The following is a 6,965-nucleotide window of genomic DNA, read 5'->3' as shown; positions in this document are numbered from 1 at the left end:
GGACAGGCCATCGAACTTCAGAACTGACACCCCCACACGACTACGATGTCGGAGGAGGAAACCAGAATTATCAGCCTCCAACAATAGACCCAACACAAGATGCACCATCTTCTAGCTGTTACTTGCGTAGACAACCGTCTGCGCATACTCCTGAATGACAACCTCCATACTCCACCATGACGTCGGAGACAACGCCGTAGCAAGGGGGACATAGAAGGAGAAACACACCTGATGGAGTCGCCGATGCCGCCTCGCCGACACCATCCATGAACCATAACGCCACCGATATGAAGGATCAGCAAACACACGATGCCATCAACTCCAAGACGTCGCCATGAAGGGCACTGCCGGTGTGGGAGTGAAGTTGAGGTAGATTTATTCGCCCCGGCGCCGCTCCCGCCACCCCGACGGTGCACCATGACCTAGGGGCCAGCGCCCTCGCCCAAATTAATATTTTCGGAATACATGGTCAACATTTTCCTATACACATTTAATATTTTTTCAAATGCTTAATTAATATATTTTTTGAATACAGGGTCAATATTTTTCCAATACACATTTAACATTTTCCACATGCTTGATTAACATTTTTAAACAATTATTCAACATGTTTTCAAATGCTTGATTAACATTAAAAAAATGATCGATTTGTTTCATACACATTGTTTTGTATACATTTGTTTTACGTAATAAACATTTTGTCTATGAATATTTAACATTTTTCAAATGGTTGGTTAACATTCTTAAAATGTTTTACGTAGTGTGATTTATGTAATACATTTATTTATAATATTTGGAAGTATTAAAAAAGTAAAACAAAAAGGAAAAACAAAAAATATGAAAACAAAACAAAACAAAAAACAAGGCTGCTGTTCCCGCGCGCCTGGGCCGTCCCAAGTCCGGCCACCGTTCAGGGAGGGTTCCCTCGGTCTCGCATGAAGCGAGACAAGGGCGCCCCATCGCTACACGCTTTTACCAGGGACGCTGAGTTAACTGGGCCTTATTTCATCCTCACATTGCCCGTTTATAGGAGAAAAAGTACAACATAAACGACAGAAAACTATAAAAAAAATCCAGGAACTGGCACCTTGCAACAATACGATACACAATCTTCTTAAAATCGGATTACACGGCGCAAAAGTAGGCGACAAATTTCCACCGGTCAAGTAACGCAGGAAAAAAAAGGTGTATCGGCCATTTGCCGATAAATAGGTTAAACATCCCGTGCCGTCTATGATCTGTTTGTTTGCTCTTGGTTCCCAGCCCTCATTGCCAAAAAATGAGGCGTGGTCTTTTCAAAAAAAAATAAAAAATGAGGCGTGGTTATTGTGGTCTTTATTTGTGAGAGCCTACACAGAAAAACTGCTCTCATCATCATCATTTACAGCAGAGAAAAAGAAATCCTACAGCAGCATGGTCGTCGGGTCCTCGAGGTAGCCCTTGAATGCCTTGAGCCATTCCGCACCCATGGCACCTGCAAAACGGGAGAGTGGTCGGTAATCAACGACAAACCTTCGTCATAGATGCATGCACAGGGAGAAGCATCGTCCACTGGTTCAGATTGGCAGGAAAAAGAAGTACCGTCGATGACCCGGTGGTCGCAGCTTAGCGTGGCTGACATGAAGGACCCGATTTCGTACTGGCCCTCAGCCGCCCCAGGGATCACCCTCTTCTCAGCTGCTCCGGAAAAAATTCCAATCGCGTGGTAAGTAACAGAGTAAGTAGCATAACCGAGGGGTTTCGGTATGGATCCCCAACTATTAGGCAGCATATTTACCAGAGCCGATAGCCAAGATTGCCGATTGGGGAGGGTTTACGATGGCGCAGAATTGCTTGATTCCGAAAGGGCCTCCCAGATTAGAGACAGTGAAAGTGCCACCCTGCAAAGCGCAGCATCAAAATTATCAAGGACGAATACTATTGAATACTCTTGCATTCTAGATATATATTCCGGTGTATACCTCATAATCTTCTGGTTTTAGACTGTTATCCTTTGCTCTTGAAGCCAACTGCTTCACCTCATCAGCAATAGTGGCCAAGCCTTTCTTGTCCGCGTCCTGTATAAACAATACAGGTCAAAGGAGCAGATGATATGAAGAATAGCACGGTGAACTCAGTACCGAGTCGAGCAACCCACCCTAACTACTGGAACGAACAAACCATGCTCAGTCTGTACAGCAACATTAATGTTCACGTTGTGATACCTGCATGGGAAACAGATGAAATACATCATGTTCTGAATAATAAAAATGAAGCTCTAATCTTAATTGACCTACTGTCCATATCTTACTGGCGAATAAAATCGTTCATCCAGGAACTGTTACAGGCAGGAACCTTACGAAGAGCCAATGCTGCAGCCTGCATATTAAACAGCAACCAATTCAATACTGTAGTGTAGAGGTACATGAAGCAACTGAGAATTGTGTGAAGAACCCAAGATAAACTTATTCAGATAACATTTTTTATCGCTCAAGTAAACACATTGCTTGCCTAAAGATAAAAAGGAGCATCAGAAACCACCATACGTCAAAACTTACCTTAATAACAAGATCATTAATAGATATCTTCTTCCCACCAGATGCATCCTGCATCGGGTTCAACTCACTCCGCAATCTAGAATAAAACAAAATAATGGATGGATGTTCCATGTCAGAAGCAAAATAATGATGTAGGCAAAAGATAGGGCTGATTACCCTAAACAATGATTGAGCAAATTATCCATCTAGTTCACGGAAAATGGGTAATGTGTCAGATAAATTATTAAATGTACGAACGATGTCCATACTTGATAAGTTTGTCAACACGGCTATCAACTGTCAGATAGTAGTGAGGGATAGTCTGCTTAGATTGCAGCAAGCGGTTTGCAGTAACCTGAGGAAAACAAAATTAGATGCTGTCAATTGCAGTACAGCACACCATAAGCGACACGTACATTTGAAGAAGGCATTGATTTTACCTTCCGTATTTGTGTATTTGGAAGATCCACATAACCTAGTCCTGGAGCTGCTGCAGCTTCCTTCTTCGAACCCTTGGCTGCAGAAGCTTCATCAAGCATAAGCATAACAGTATCAGTTGACTGAACCCTTCTACTTGCATAACTGAATGGATACATTTTTATGCAGATTAAAACACTTTAAATACACCTTTTCTACCATCCACTAATTATCCTACAAATGAGAGTGGCGGTGAGTAAAAAAATGGTGGCCGAGAAAAGGTGAGAAATTCCATGACTAACACAGTTCATGACTAATCATGCTCAGTTTTTGGACTTCTTTTGTTCGCACTGGCAAGGACAAAAATAGACAGAAGAGAGCATACACAAGTAATCCTCAATGTCTGCCTTCAAAATACGCCCATCTGGACCAGTACCTTTTAAGCTTGAAAGCGGTACCTGTTTGGGGCACAATTCTGAAGGTCAAAAACTGCATTTCTTACGGACAGTCAGGATATCTGAAATGTAAGGGCTTACATTGTTGTCTTCTGCCAACTTTCTGGCAACGGGACTGGAGAATAAGCGATCCCCTGACTGAGAAGATTCTTCAGTCTTTGTAGCTGTTGGCTCGGGGGCCTTGGAAACCTCTTTCTTCTCTTCTTTTGGTTCCACGGGCTCAGATTGGGGTTTTGATTCAGCTGAAGGAGAAGACGAAGCCTTGTAATCCTTAAATTTCTCAAATCACCCTCCTCTTCCACAGTTATGGCAATAATCTAGTTCACAAAAAAAAACTTGTGGTCATTAGTCCAACAACTATGTTAAGAGACGGTGGCAAAAAGAAGCGTCTCCTATGCATCAGGATATAGCATATATGTACCTCGCCAACTTTAATCTCTTTTGCGCCATCTCCACAAATAATCTTAGCAAGATAGCCTTCCTCCATGCATTCCATCTCCACGGTAGCTTTATCCTAGTCAACACACATGTCCTTGACAATTAGCTAGCGGGCACAGGTTGTGCCCAGGGTGTACATGACAGGAAACAAAACTTACGGTTTCCACTTCACAAAGAACTTCACCAGGTGAAACTTTGTCTCCTTCCTTCTTCACCCACCTTGCAATATTTCCCTACAGACCATTAAAAAAAATTTACACCACAAAGACAATCGAAGAAACACATGCACGTTGGTCATGCTTTATGTTTTATCTGTCAGTACTTTACATTTATTTCCAATTTCAGTAATTTACCTCGGTCATAGTAGGGGAAAGAGAAGGCATCCCGATTGCCTCATGCGGTGGCAAATCTGAAATGGTATATTACTTTGTTAAAAATGTTATATGAAGATATCAACTTCTCTGTATCATCTTATAACTCAAATCAGGAAACAATTTTAATACACAGATAGCTTGACAAGAGAGAGAGAGAGAGAGAGAGAGAGAGAGAGAGAGAGAGAGACAGAGACAGAGAGAGAGAGATACCTGCCCCACTTGAAAAATGTCTGGCCGAAACTACCTGTCCACTGAAAAATAGCAACAGGCATTGAAAACATGGTTACAGCTATGATGAACTAGCATAGAATATATGGAGGTGGAAATTCAGGAAAAAGACATAAACGAGAGTGCATACCATGAGAACAAGCTATTGACCCCAGTAGCAGCAATTGGCATCCGTTTGGAGCTGTAGCTTCCCCTTGCCTCTCGTGATGATACCTGCGAAAATAATAGATGGGACAGCCCACCAAAGTCAGAATACACAACTAGGCTCCAATTAAATAAGTAGGATCATAATCACAACTGCATAACCTTGAAGGTATGGAGATCTTTTTCAGACTGCCTGTCTAGGAAAATGCTCGACCTTCCAACCTTTTTCCCGTACTCCCCATGAACACTAGAACTTGAGACAGCTGCAGCAGGGCAAGACCGATTATTTTTAATGATAAGCAAGCCAGTAAGTGTGGAAATTGTCCTTTCACACACTGAAACCAAAACAGTATGTGTTGCAAAGGTCCATACTTGGAGATAAACGATATACACTCGAGTTTCCTTTCAGAAGAACTAGCGGTTATTCAGAAAACAACACAGTTAACTGTATTTTCATTGCTGACATCTCAGTTGCTTAAACATAAGAGGACGACATGAGCATTCACTTCATATTGAATTTAAAGGCTAGAAGGTCTGTTAAGCAGTAACTCCGTTTTAGAGGTGTGGGTGCTGCCTCTTTCAAATCTTAGGAAGAAAATTTCATCAGATTGCACCCCACTACTGTCAGAGGGAGAGCTTGTCATGGCTGATATACCATACAAGGATAATTAAACCCCGAACCTACTCCAGCACCTAATATGGTAGTAGGCTGGTAGGGTCCTGAACCATAAGCATAAATCAGCTGCATCCTTGTGCTGACAAAACATTGGGACTTCCATGCCATGGGTGCTTGGCTGACAAAACATTGAAACATACATTGGGACTTGGGCAGGACACTCACTAGTTTCAGTTTTCTCAAAAACAGCTTAGCTTATCAAGATGCCGCGGGAATACAGACAGAGGAGCACGTACCGTCTTCTTTTGCAGCGGCGACAGAGAAGTGCCGGGCGATGCTCCCGCGCTCGCAGTCGAGGACGCCGTGCACCCTTCGCAGCTGCACAAGCGAAACATGGGCAACCATGAGCACATGAAAACGAGCCAGGGATTCACAGTTTCAAGGAAAAATCACACGATTACATCCTTCGCATCAATCAAAACCTATTGTCTACATACATCTGACGCTTCCCTCCCCGGTGCTAAAAAATTCAGAACGCCGCCGTGGCCAGATTAATCTGCCCCAGCCGACCCTGTTGACCCGCAGCCACGCATCTCTACTCAGAACAACCTGTCCGCATTAATTGTCCACAACCCAGGCCGCTAAGGCCGCGATTGGTATGGATGTAACTGAATACGGGTGTAATTTATTTACACGTGTAACTTACAGGCCAAGAGCTATTTCCAGGTCAAAAACAAAACGACGGGCTGAGGTCTGTATTAGTTTTACGGGCGTATTTGTAATGGAAACGATAATCCAAACGACGCCTAAGGTGGGAATGCATGAGCGGGGGTTGTGATCATCAATCTGCCATCGGCAGCCGCAGGGGGGGCAGCCAGCGAGCGAGCCCGCGGCCGCGGCCATCGTCGCCGCCCGATTCCAGCCGTCGTCCCCGAGGCAGGACCCGATCCGATCTGATCGGGCGGGAGCCATGGGGGATTGGTGGGCCGGGGCAGACAGACCACCGGGCCACGAATTGTTCCGGCAAACTGGTGGGGCGCTGCGGCGACGGCGCGGGGATGGAGGGGGAGAGGGGGCGGGGGGTACCTTGCGGGAGTGGCGGAGGAGGAGCGCCATGGCGGCGCCGGCGGCGGTGGGGATCGGGATCGGCGGGGAGAGATGCGCAGATGGAATCGAGCGTGGAGGAGGCGGTTGGTGCGCGGTCAGGAGGCTCCTTTTTCTCTGGCTTGTTTATGTTATTTGTTTATTTATATATTTATAAAGGGTGCATTTTGTTATTTCGCCACCTGGAATAAAATGATATGCTTGCTGCTATTCATGGCATTTGCCACCTGGAGGGAGTATCGTTTTATCATCGAAGTGCCGCCATTTTTTGTGCAAATGAAGCATTTGCGTATCGATATTCTTTTAGGAATGTTTGACCGGTCTATAGGTTACTTGATTTTACAACTCAACCAACGAACGGGTTCGCTTGAGGTCGTTTTCTAGTAATGGTTACGGAGGCTAATACGTGTTTTTCTTCGGTGATTGATGTCGACGTGACCCAAGAGAGCTTGAAGCAGACTTCTCTTCTCTTGTCTTGATAATTGCATCATTCATGTCTGATAGTACCAAATGACTAAATAAAACACCTTAAAATGCCATGGAAGAAGGAAGCAAAGCGTTGACCCACACAACACGTGGACACTAGCTACAAGGAAATGGAAGCTTGCATCGGTGTACACGAGAAGCCAAAAGTGTTTGTTTTCTCAATCATCTTCCAGTCGATTCGCGCTTC

The 6,965-nt window shown here is 44.4% G+C and overlaps 1 pseudogene; it reads right to left on the bottom strand.

Moving 5' to 3' along the window:
• Positions 1-1,063: 1,063 nt before the first annotated feature.
• Positions 1,064-6,419, bottom strand: LOC119288336 (annotated as a pseudogene).
• Positions 6,420-6,965: the final 546 nt, after the last annotated feature.

Source organism: Triticum dicoccoides, chromosome 4A, assembly GCF_002162155.2.
Source record: "Triticum dicoccoides isolate Atlit2015 ecotype Zavitan chromosome 4A, WEW_v2.0, whole genome shotgun sequence".
NCBI lineage: Eukaryota > Viridiplantae > Streptophyta > Magnoliopsida > Poales > Poaceae > Triticum > Triticum dicoccoides.
Note: the sequence above shows the minus strand (reverse complement) of the source record. Positions and strands in the feature narration are given on the sequence as shown.